This window comes from Hevea brasiliensis, chromosome 13 (genome assembly GCF_030052815.1).
Source record: "Hevea brasiliensis isolate MT/VB/25A 57/8 chromosome 13, ASM3005281v1, whole genome shotgun sequence".
Taxonomy (NCBI): Eukaryota; Viridiplantae; Streptophyta; class Magnoliopsida; order Malpighiales; family Euphorbiaceae; genus Hevea; species Hevea brasiliensis.
In genome coordinates this window covers 31,855,443-31,869,411 of record NC_079505.1, presented here as the reverse complement: position 1 = coordinate 31,869,411, position 13,969 = coordinate 31,855,443, and positions in this window count along the sequence as shown.

The window sequence follows — 13,969 nt, the reverse complement described above, 5'->3', positions numbered from 1 at the left end:
TGCCAAAAGTACACATTCCCATTCAACATCAAAACTCAAAAATTTCTTCATAAATCAAACACCCATAACATTCCTACTAACTTTAATGAAGCAATAACCCAAAAATACAAACTTACCACTTTGGAAATTCTTCAAAATCTCTCCAAAACTTAGTCTTCTTGCTGCCAATCTACTGCCCAAGGTGTATGGACAACTTTTAGTGAAGAAAGGTGCCAAGAATGAAGCTTAAATCAAGCATGCATGAAGCTTTCAAGTGGACAACAATGGTGGATCTTCTTTTCACCATTTTCGGCTGAAATTGGGAGCTTCGAGATGAACTTCAATCTGCTATCCAAAGGGTGAGTTAGTGGTCCACTTAGGTGTAGATAATTCCCACTAACTCTCCACTAACTTTATTTAATTAATATTATATGTTAAATGTGTTAATTACTCCATTTACACTCCACTTTTGGCTATTTACATTAGGTACCCCAAATTTAATTTTTTATTATATTTTCCAAGTGTACTACCATGTATTTTCAATGGACATTTAGGTTAAAAGACAACTTGGGGTGTCAAATGACCACAATGCCCCTGTTCGGGTTGCATTCCTGATTTTTCGGTAATACCGGGTTTTGTCCGTTTTTCGATTTCTCACTTTTCTTTGTACTAATTATTTAATTTTTCTTTGATATTTCTAATGATATTTATACTTCAATAAATATTTATTTGAGTCCTAAAAATATTTTCCAGGGTTCCCCGCGGTCCAGGGTTAGTCAACGGTCCACGCCGTGACTTCCCGGTGCGGTCACCCATTGCTAGGGTTCTCGGCTCGCTTAACTTGGTTACATTTCTTTGCTATTATTTTTCCTTTGTTTTTCTTGTATTTTCTTTTCTTGTATTTCATTATTTTATCTCCTCACTCATATCGAAGTGTAGTTCTAGGCATCCTAGCTGTCCGGACAACACTGGTCACCGGAACAGTAGTACGCACTACCGAACTTAGGGGTGTTACAAAAATTGTTAGATTAGAACATTGAATTCAAAAATTTTTCTTCTAGGGTCTCATGCATCATGCAATATTCATTATATACCTGATTGATTTTGATGTTCAATTGCATATTAAAACACTTTTAATATGAATTAGGATCTACATTTGCCATTTAAGATTTTTGAATTAACAAATTAGTTCATTAGAACCCTAGATTAATACAAAAACATGTGCACTAACCTTTTAATGCACTGTAGATGTGATTGGTACCTTTGGGAAGCACCTAGGACCCCAAATGCTATCCCTCTAGTTTGTCCACACCAAGATCACTAATGGCAGCCCCTAGAATAGCTTCTCAAGCCTTGCCAACCAATTAGAAATTAGGGATCTGCCTTTAGAGATGTTGTAGATGTACATAGGACACTAGAAATAATTTCTAGCAATTTTAATTCAAAGAAACTTCGATCATTCTCTTTGGATTGATGAGAGAAGATGAAGAGAGGAGAGTGAGCTATGGGTGGTGGCACCTATGAGAGAAAATAAGAAGAGTGGTTGATTTTTATTTTCTCATAACATCACATTATATAATTAGGTCATCACTTAAAACCCTTGCCATATGTCATCACCTGATTGCATCTTAATTTTAATTGACCTAATCACATTAAGCCAAATGTCAAAGCTAGACTTAATCTTGACTTTGATCATCTTGCATGATATGAAGACAAATGATAAACCATGATGCCATGTGTCTGTTAGTAGTATGCCCTAGAGAATATCATTTAGTATGTATCTTGTACATATTTTTATTAATAAAAGGCATTTCCACTTTTCCGTTTACATAATATATTTATGTGTAATAGAAAAGGTCCATTGATATTTTGTTAGAAATATTATTCTTAAGTTGTTAAGAATATGAGTGACAATATTTCTAGCACAAAGTATCATAATAGGTTCACAATTGAGGATACTTCATAATAAGAACATGACTTATCCAGAAAGATTGTATTCATATTTGTTCCCAAGTTATTTATATGAGATATAAATAAGATGGAATGGTGAGTCTCATGCCATATAACAAACATGATAGGCACTTATAAATGATAAGTAGGCTGAACCAGTGACACTTATGACAAGCACATGGAGTTTACTCTTGTCAATGTTTTGTCATAAATCATATCAGTGCATATAATCTTTAGACCTGAGATAGCACAGTTTTCTTGTATATAGGTAGTTTGAGTTTGATACTGCTTTCATACTTGTACTGTGTATGGGTATATGGACATCTGTTGGCTCCTACTAGTTATATGTGGAGGTAGGTGTTGATCAAGATGGAATATGTTCCTCTAAGTAAATAGAGATAAAATCTTATGTTCATTTAATTGTTCTTGATGTTTCAAGTTCCTGGCCAGGACAGATAGATTTATTCATAAAAGAGTTTCTGAAGAGAAAATCTTTTTAATTAAGAACTAGAATTAAAAGAGAACATAATATTCATAGCAAATGGAGTTTGACATAAACCATGACTCCAGCTTGAGTTGGGATTTTGTAACAGAGAGATTCTAGAGCATGGTAACATATGATTATAGGTTCATTTAAGGTAAACCTTATTGCTAATTGGGTGGCCATGGGATGCTATGCTAGGTGTTAACCATGGTCTATGAGGTTCATAAAATGATTTAGAGAAATCATTTATGGTAAGAAAGAGTTCTGATGATATTAAGAGTTGATATCATGTCTCATTGCCAATTAGTGATGAGCCTGGTAAGTCACACACATACACAAGTTATCACCTATTTAAATATGAATTAATTAATTAATTAAAGAGTTTAATTGATTAATTAAATAGGTTTGGTTTGCAATTAAATTGCAAAGTCCCTAGCATGACTTGAAACCAAATCTAGATTATTGGATGTATAGTATAAGTTAAATTTATATTTAAAGTATTTAAATATGAATTTAATTAATGAGAAATTAATTAATAGAGATTAATTAATTAATTTATATTTGATATAAATTAGAAGAAGAAAAAAAATTATTTTGGGTTAAGAACTCAAAATTAAGACACAGGGACATTTTGGTCATTTCACAGTGTGACACGTGGCACCATGAGATGGTGACACATGGGATTACACATAAGCTTGCCAAATGTTTTTTAATCATGTAAGATGATTAAAATCAAGATTAAATATAGGTTTGACACTTGGCACAATGTGATTGGGTCACTTAAACCTAGAGCTAATTAAAGGGTGACATGTGGCAAGGGTTTAATGTGTTAACCTAGCTATATAAGTGTTGTTATGAAAAAGAAAAATAACCAGCAGCCACTCCTCTCCTTTGTCACGCCATTTTGAGACTCTTCATCTATTCTTCTTCATCTCTCATCAATTCAAAGAGATTAGCCATCAATCTCTTGAATTAAGAACACTAGAAATTGTTTCTAGTGTCTTGTTTACATCTCTAATCTCTTAAAAGGCAGAACTTGAATTTCTAATTAACAAAAAAAGCTTTAGAAGCTGTTCAAGGGCTGCCATAGGTGTTCTTGGTGTGGACAAACTAGAGGAACAACATCTGGTGTCCTGAATACAAATATCAAAGGCGCAGACACGCTGCAGTGCATCAAGAGGTTAGTGTAATCATTCTTGATTTAATCTAGGATTCTAAAATTAATCTGATTAATTTTAAAATCTAAAATGGCAAATATAGATCCAAAAACATATTAAAAGAGTTTTAATATGTTGTTTGTCATTGAAATCAAATAGATAAAAATAAATCTTGCATAATGCATGTGACCCTAGGTGAAAATTTTTGAATTCAATGGTATAAACTTGTGTTTTTTCACGCTTCCGTTCATTCAATTGGTATCAGAGCCACTATATTTGCCATTTAAATTGATGTTTATATGATTTAATTGTGTGTTTGATCATGAGATCAAAAGTTCATTGCTGGTTGCAAAGCCAAGGTGGCGGCACAAATGATGAACACCATGGTGCGCATGGTTGATGCACCACAATGGTGTGCAAAGGTAAATGGATGGTGAATGTGCAATTGTTGTATGATCTAAGATCCATTTTATGTCTAATTAAATAGTTTAATTAGAATTTTTATCACACAATTAAATTATGATTCAAATCAGAATTTTAAAAATTGTTTAAATGTGATTCAAATCTGAATTTTTAAAGTTGTTTGAATCATATTTAAATCTGATTTTTTAAAATTGATTGAATAAAATTCAGATCTGATTTTTTAAAAAATGTTTGAATGTGGTTCAAATCTGATTTTTTAAAAAATGTTTGAATGTGATTCAAATCTGAATTTTTAAAGTTGTTTGAATGTGATTCAAATCTAAATTTTAAATTTGTTTGAATGAGATTCAAATCTGAATTTTTAAATTTATTTGAATCATATTCAAATCTGGATTTTTAAGTTGAATATGAGATATTCAATTTAATTTAAGTATGTATGTTTTATTTAATTGTTAAATAGTGATATGCATGATGGATGATCATGGACTATAAAAGACCAATGTGATTGGATTTATTTCTTTTATGTTTCTTTGGGATTGTAAATTAATTAATTTATTTTAATTTATTTTGGGCATGTATTATTAAGTTTGTAATAATTTTTGGGTTGTAATTTCATTTATTTAAGTTCTTGTAAATTCGCCTTGGTATGCCAAGGATTACTATGTAATATTAGATTGCAAGAAGTTCAAGGAGGTCAGGAGCATTGGTGGGACCAGTGGGAGGAATTCAAGATCAAGTGTTGATTATGTACTCCTTCAGCAACTCTTGTAAAATGAATGAATGAAATGCATCTAGGAATGCCCTGATTCAATTCTTGGTGGCTTAGAATTGAATCCCTTAGAAAGTCCATGATCATACCATATTTATTGCTTATCCATGAATGCATGAGATGTATGGGATGTATGCTATTATATGATATATGCATGCTAATTGGATAATGTGCAAAGTGAGACCTTAATAGTAATTAGAATGACCATAAAATCTTCCAAACAAATGATTAAGTTGGAAATGCTATAATTAAAGTAGTTATAACATAGGCCCTCCATTGGGGCAATTATTTTAAGAAATTTTAAATAGTTGCATAAGATGCAATTAATTTAAGAGATTTTCTTAAGAATAATTGTTAAGCATGAGATGTTGTAAATATGTAAATAGTTTGGTGGCCAATATTGGATGTACCTGAGGACATTAAAATTATTTTCATAATTACTGGCTCAATGGGATCAACTTAACTAATGCAAGATAAGTCAATAATGGATGTACTTGAGATTTTGAGCATTAGGGGCTAGGTAAAGGATTGAACCTCACATGAGATGTGATGGGCAAGGAGTTGCTCACTTATAGTTTATTGTAATTCCAATAATGGATGTACCTGAGGATGATCAATAGAATTATAAGAATTCAATCGCCCACTAGAAATCTATCCAACTAGGATTTCCGTTTTCTACTTTGGAAGTGTAGGATTCACTAAGTTAGTGGGAGGACCAATTTGATTAAAAGACCATAATCATTTTGGTTAATTACATGATACATTTACTAATTAATCTGGTTATTTTCTATAGTTAATTTTCTGATAAAAATGAGCACAGAACAATCACCACCATCCAATATCCTTACAAGCATACTTGATCGCAATAGGTTGACAGGACCTAATCTGTTTGATTGGTTAAGAAATTTGAAACTTATCCTGAACCTTGAACATATAGGATATGTTCTAGATTCAAATGTTCGTGGTCCCTTACCTCCAGAGGCCACACAAGAGGAACATGAAACTTTGGATAAGTGGAAGGAGCATGATATGAGAGCTAAGTGTTACATGCTTGCTTCCATGAGTAATGAGTTACAAAAGCAGCATGAGAACATGTTGAGTGCGAGTGAGATCCTCTTTCACCTACAAGAGTTGTATGGTGAGCACAGCAGGAATGCTAGGTATGAGATATCTAGACAGCTATTCCGTATGAGGATATCTGAGGGACAGAATGTTGGGGATCATGTCCACAAGATGATTCGGCTGATTGAGCAGTTGGAACATCTTGACTTCAACATGGATTTCCAACTACAGACGGATTTGATCCTTCAGTCCCTTCCTGAGTCTTTTGGGAATTTTGTGACAAATTTCCATATGACTCAACAGGAATGCACCTTAGCTGGTTTACTCAACATGTTGATTATTGCCCAAAAGAATATGCCGGGCAATAAAGGAAAAGAGGTAGCTTTGATTGCATCTTCTTCTGCTGGAAAGTCCAACAAGAAGAAGGGCAATAAGAAAAAGAAACCTCAGATTCCTGGTCCTTCCAAGAAAATAGCTAAACAGAAAAGGAAGACTAAAGCTGATGGAGGCAAAGAAAAGTGTTTCCACTGCCAAAAGGATGGGCACTGGAAAAGGAACTGCCCAGAGTATCTTGCTTCTCTGAAGGACAAGAAGGATACACCTTCGGAAGGTATGTCCATATCTTGTTATTAAGATTCTGATGATACTCATAGTTCATCTACAGCTTGGGTTTTAGATACTGGTGCCAGTTCTCACATTTCTAATGATATGTAGGAACTAGCAAATAGTAGCAGCTTGTGTTCTCAAGATATTAGAGTTCGGATTGGCAATGGCTCAACTGATGAAACTTTAGCCATAGGATCTAAATCTTTTTACATGTTTGGACATGTTTTGTGTTTGGATAATATTTTATATGTACCTGATGCTTTTAAGAACATCATTTCTATATCTAGTTTGACTAGAAATGGCTATGAATTTCAGTTCACAGATGATGTTTGCAATATTTATTTTGGAAATAAATATGTTGGTTCGGGTTATATGAATGATGGTCTTTATTATTTGGATAATAATGACAAACACAAATTGAATGCAAGTGATCTAAAAGAATGCAATGCCATGGTGAAAACCAACTCAAGTTCAAAATATATTTGGCACTTAAGGTTATGTCATGTTGCAGAAGATAGAATTGCAAAACTGGAGAAAATGGGGATTCTATCCTTATTGGGCTCTGAGCCTACTCCAACTTGTGAATCTTGCCTTCAGGGCAAAATGACTAGATCATCCTTTGTTGGACAAGGGCTAAGAGTTGAAAATATTTTGGAGCTAATACATAGTGATGTATGTGGTCCATTTAAAGAAATGGCTAGAGGGGGCTTTCATTATTTTATTACCTTTATTGATGATAAATCAAGATTTGGGTATTTGTATTTGATGAAATACGAACATGAATCCTTTGAAAAGTTTAAGGAATTTAAATCTGAAGTAGAAAATCAAACAGGAAAGAGTATTAAAGCTCTTCGATCAGATCGTGGAGGTGAATATTTAAGTACTGAATTTGATGAATACTTGAGAAAGCATGGCATTGTTTCTCAGCTGACTCCTCCAGGAATGCCACAGCTGAATGGTGTATCTGAAAGGAGAAATCGTACCCTATTGGATATGGTACGTAGTATGATGAGCTATACTGATATGCCAATCTTCTTTTGGGGATTTGCATTAGAATCAGCTTTGTATATTCTGAATAAGATTCCATCAAAATCAGTTTCTTTCACACCTTATGAGATATGGCATGGAAGAAAACCAAGTCTTAAGCATGTTAAGATTTGGGGTTGTCCAGCTTATATCAAAAAGTTGAACACTGATAAATTGGAGACCAGATTAGAAAAAGGTTGATTTGTTGGATATCCAAAAGATAGTTTTGGATATTATTTTTATTTGCCTACTTCACAAAAGGTTGTGATAAGTAGAGATGCGACATTTCTTGAATAACAGTTTGTTTAAGAAGGAGGCAAAGGAAGGCAAATAGAGTTAGAATTGGAGAATTCTAACCAACCAACAGATCAGATGGATATAGATCCGTCTAGTTAACCTATACCCATTGGTGAAACATCTACAGCTATTCCTTATAGAACAACCAGGGTATCTCACCCACCAGTGAGATATGGTTTTCTTCATGAAGAAGAATAAGAGTTGTCTACTCATGAAGAAGTAGATCATGGAGATGATCCATTTACCTATGAAGAAGCTATATCAGATATAGACTCTTCAAAATGGATTGATGCTATGAAATCCGAGATTGATTCCATGTATAAGAATCAAGTTTGGGATCTTGTTGACCCACCTGAAGGTATTGTACCTATAGGGAACAAATGGGTTTTCAAGAAGAAAATTGGTTCTGATGGAAAGGTAGAGACCTATAAGGCAAGGCTAGTAGCGAAAGGGTTTTGCCAAAGGCAAGGAGTCAACTGTGAAGAGACTTTCTCGCCTGTTGCCATGCTTAAATCAATTAGGATTTTATTAGCAATAGCTGCATACTATGATTATGAGATTTGGCAGATGGATGTCAAAACAGCTTTTCTCAATGGATACATTGAAGAAAGCATTTTCATGGAACAACCTAGGGGTTTTAAATCCCAAGATGGTTCCAAGGTATGCAAGCTAAAGCGATCCATTTATGGGTTGAAACAAGCTTCGAGGAGTTGGAACATCCGTTTTGATGAAGCCATTAAATCCTTTGGTTTTATCAAAAATGAGGATGAGCCATGTGTATATAAGAAGGTTAGTGACAGTGCTATCACTTTCCTTGTCTTATATGTGGATGACATACTGTTGATGGGTAATGACACAGGTATGTTGACAACTGTAAAGGTATGGTTGTCAAATACATTCTCCATGAAAGACTTAGGGGAGGCAACCTATATTCTTGGGATTCGCATCTATAGAGATACAGTGAAAAGAATAATTGGTTTATCCCAAAGTCTATACTTGGAAAAGGTGTTAAAGAGGTTTAACATGCTTGATTCCAAGAGAGGATTGTTACCAGTGAGACATGGTATCCATCTTTCTGAAGAGATGTCTCTAAAGACACCTGAAGAAAGAGATAAGATGGCCAGGATTCCATATGCTTCTGCTATTAGAAGATTAATGTATGCAATATTGTGTACTAGGCCGGATATCGTATATGCTGTTAGTTTGACTAGCAGGTATCAATCCAATCCAGGTTTGGAACACTGGATAGCTGTCAAGAATATCCTTAAGTACTTGAGAAGAACTAAGGATTTATTCTTGATTTATGGAGGTGGAGACTTGTAATTGGATAGTTATACTGATTCTGATTTCCAATCAGATATTGATAATAGAAAGTCTACCTCTGGATATGTGTTCATTTGTAATGGAGGTGCAGTCAGTTGGAAGAGTTCCAAATAGAGCACGACTGCAGATTCCACTACAGAGGCTGAGTATATTGCTGCATCAGATGCTGCAAAAGAAGCTATTTGGATAAAGAAGTTCATGACAGAACTTACAGTACTTCCTTCCATTGAGTCAACAGTTCCACTACACTGTGACAACAATGGAGCAGTCATACAGGCTAAGGAACCAAGGTCTCACCAGAAATCCAAACACATAGAAAGGCGCTACCACATTATCAGAGAAATAGTTGGGCGAGGTGATGTAGCCATGCAGAAAATAGCATCAGCTGAAAATCTAGCTGATCCATTCACTAAGCCTATGTCACAAACTCAGTTAGACCAACATCTTGAGAAGATAGGTCTAAGATATTGTAATGAATGGCTCTAGTGCTAGTGGGAGATTGTTAGTAGTATGCCCTAGAGCATATCATTTAGTATGTATCTTGTACATATTTTTATTAATAAAAGGCATTTCCACTTTTTCGTTTACATAATATATTTATGTGTAATAGAAAAGGTCCATTGATATTTTGTTAGAAATATTATTCTTAAGTTGTTAAGAATATGAGTGACAATATTTCTAGCACAAAGTATCATAAATAGGTTCACAATCGAGGATACTTCATAATAAGGACATGACTTATCTAGAAAGATTGTATTCATATTTGTTCCCAAGTTATTTATATGAGATATAAATAAGATGGAATGGTGAGTCTCATGCCATATAACAAACATGATAGGCACTTATAAATGATAAGTGGGCCGAACCAGTGACACTTATGACAAGCACATGGAGTTTACTCTTGTCAATGTTTTGTCATAAATCATATCAGTGCATATAATCTTTAGACTTGAGATAGCACAGTTATCTTGTATATAGGTAGTTTGAGTTTGATACTGCTTTCATACTTGTACTGTGTATGGGTATATGGGCATCTGTTGGCTCCTACTAGTTATATATGGAGGTAGGTGTTGATCAAGATGGAATCTGCTCCTCTAAGTAAATAGAGATAAAATCCTATGTTCATTTAATTGTTCTTGATGTTTCAAGTTCCTGGCCAGGACAGATAGATTTATTCAGAAAAGAGTTTCTGATGAGAAAATCTTTCTAATCAAGAACTGGAATTAAAAGAGAACATAATATTCATAGCAAATGGAGTTTGCCATAAACCATGACTCCAGCTTGAGTTGGGATTTTGTAATAGAGAGATTCTAGTGCATGGTAACATATGATTATAGGATCATTTAAGGTAAACTTTATTACTAATTGGGTGGCCATGGCATGCTATGCTAGGTGTTAACCAAGGTCTATGAGGTTCATAAAATGATTTAGAGAAATCATTTATGGTAAGAGAGAGTTCTGATGATATTAAGAGTTGATATAATGTCTCATTGCGAATTAGTGATGAGTCTAGTAAGTCACACACATACACAAGTTATCACCTATTTAAATATGATTTAATTAATTAATTAAAGAGTTTAATTGATTAATGAAATAGGTTTGGTTTGCAATTAAATTGCAAAGTCCCTAGCATGACTTGAAACCAAATCTAGATTATTGGATGTATAGTATAAGTTAAATTTATATTTAAAGTGTTTAAATATGAATTTAATTAATGAGAAATTAATTAATAGAGATTAATTAATTAATTTATATTTGATATAAATTAGAAGAAGAAAAATAATTATTTTGGGTTAAGAACTCAAAATTAAGACACAGGGGCATTTTGGTCATTTCATTACAGTGACACGTGGCACCATGAGATGGTGACACATGGGATTACACATAAGCTTGCCAAATGTTTTTTAATCATGTAAGATGATTAAAATCAAGATTAAATATAGGTTTGACACTTGGCACAATGTGATTGGGTCACTTAAACCTAGAGCTAATCAAAGGGTGACATGTGGCAAGGGTTTAATGTGTTAACCTAGCTATATAAGTGTTGTTATGAAAAGGAAAAATAACCAGCAGCCACTCCTCTCCTTTGTCACTCCATTTTGAGGCTCTTCATCTATTCTTCTTCATCTCTCATCAATTCAAAGAGATTAGCCATCAATCTCTTGAATTAAGAACACTAGAAATTGTTTATAGTGTCCTGTTTACATCTCTAATCTCTTAAAAGGCAGAACTTGAATTTCTAATTAATAGAAAAAGCTTTAGAAGTTGTTCAAGAGCTGCCATAGGTGTTCTTGGTGTGGACAAACTACAGGGACAACATCTGGTGTCCTGAAGACAAATCTCAAAGGTGCAGACACGCTGCAGTGCATCAAGAGGTTAGTGTAATCGTTCTTTATCTAATCTAGAGTTCTAAAATTAATCTGATTAATTTTAAAATCTTAAATGGCAAATACAGATCCAAAAACATATTAAAAGAGTTTTAATATGTTGTTTATCATTGAAATCAAATAGATAAAAATAAATCTTGCATGATGCATGTGACCCTAGGTGAAAATTTTTGAATTCTATGGTATAAACTTGTGTTTTTTCACGCTTCCATTCCTTCAGTGTCACCATCTCGTGATGCCACATGTTACCCTATGAAATTGCTGGCCCAAGTGAGGTCACCAAACTGACTAGAACCATTCTGCCCAGAATTTCCTGGACTAAAACTCACCCAACCAGTTTTGGCAAAATGGCCATAACTTGGTCTATAAAAATCCAAATGCAATGAAACCAATGGTAAAAGTTTTATAAGACATAGGTCTACAATATTGGTCTTTTGAGCAAAACTCAGAACCCAAAGGAATTAGGTCAAATGGTTAGAAGAAATTAACACATTAAAACTTGGAGTTTGACCAAATCACAATTGACCCCAGAATAGTGTTTATAGCACATCTCCCGCTAGGAAATTCAAATTAGGTTGAGCCATACTGATCTGGAACCCTAAGAAATAAGGCTCTAACTTTGTTTTGGACATTGTCCTCAAATTATGTAACACCCCTATTTGCATATCCTGGTATATTTTACTGTTCTGGTGATCCGTGTCGGTCTGGATAATTAAGGGGATTAGAACCACGTCTAAGACAACTAGATAAGCCCTGAATACAAATAATTAGTAATTGTCAATTAGTTAAGTATAAAAAAGAAAAACAAAACATAAGAAGTTAAATGAGCCGAGAGTTACAGCGATGGGTGACCTTCTCGCGAAAGACTGCGAGGTCGATTTAAACTCAAATTTCGAACCGTAAAATGTGACGCCGCAGTCCTTAGGACTATGGCGAATACAGTGAAAAAGAGAAAATCACAAAAAATAATTTTTAAGCAGTTCCAATAATTAGGTCAGGGATCTAGAAGAAATATCAAATAACTTGCAAACCAGATCAGACCAGCGAGGGGCAAATTGGTCAATTCACCCCTAGAGGTGATTTCTGACCTAACTGTCCAATAAAATCGGAGAAATGAAAATTTTGAAATAGCAAATTAAATTAAAGAACTATGAAAAAAAATTAAAGAAGAATAGAAAAAGAAAAGAAAAAGTGGATTATTACATCATCATCTTACCTCATGCATGATGCAATAAAAATAATTTTAATTAACCAAAATTTGACTAAGTCAAAAGCAAGATAAATGCTAAAAATTAAAAGAAAAAAATGAGTCTTCTTCCTCTATCAAGTGCCATCCACTTCTCTTCTCTCTCATCTCTTTCTTGTTTCCTCCATTGAAGCTTAATTTAAAGCTTCACAAACCCTAAAATTCTCCATTAAATCCCCAAAAATTCTTGATAAACCCTACTTTGGCAACTTGAAAAGTAGATTGAAGAAGAAAGGGAAGGAAGAGAGTTGACCAATTGAAGGGTTTGAGCTTTAAAGAGAGGTTAGTAATCTAAACTTGAATATTTTAGTTAAATGTTTATGTTCTTAGTTCAATTAACTTAGAAATATACTTAAAATTAAAAGAAAACTATCCTTGGGGACCAAATAGAAATTCGACTAGCAGTAGGTTAGGGCTTGAAATGAGTGAATTTGATGTATTTGAATGGTTGTTTAGGTTGAATTATGTATGTAGACTATGGATAGGTGTTTAGAATGCATTATATTTGAATTTTATGAAAGTTAGGGTTTTGGACCTAGGGTTTGGGAGATGAAATTTTGAGAATTGGTCAAATGGTGTGTTTGACCTTGTTTGACCTGAAAAATGGTCATGTATGACCAATTGTGATGTGTTGGAAGTGTTGGAACCAAATGGAAATTCGGATTGGTTATGGTCATTCTGTAGGCAGTATGACCAAAGTCCTTTTCAGGGACCAAAACTAAAAATTTACAAACCCAATTGGTGTGAGGCCAATTGGGAATAAAACTAGATACAAAATGGCACATTTTTCATTTAGGAATCATGCTCAAAAATTGAACATAGCATAGTGAACAAATTGGCCAAATCCGGATTAGGCAATCTGACTTGTACAAAAAGTACTAAATGAATAATGTTTGTTCATTTGGCCATAACTAGGGCTAGGCAGGTCCAAATGACCTGAACTTTTACTAGTGGAAATTTGAGACATAGCCCTACAACTTTCATGGAGAACACAAACTCCAATTGTGCCCTTAACCAAGTCATTTAGCTACCCAAATTTAGTGACCTAAAACTGCCAGAACCATGTTGGTGCCCAGAAAATCTGGGTTAGGCCAATCCAGTCAGCCATGTTCAAATGGCTATAACTTGAGCTACAAAACTCTAATTGGAGTGATTCAAAAAGGAGAATAAAGTTAAGACAATAAGGAACAATTTCTGTGAAGAAAACTTAGCCAAATTCTAACAGCAACATGACCAATGGAACAGTGCAAAATAGGATAC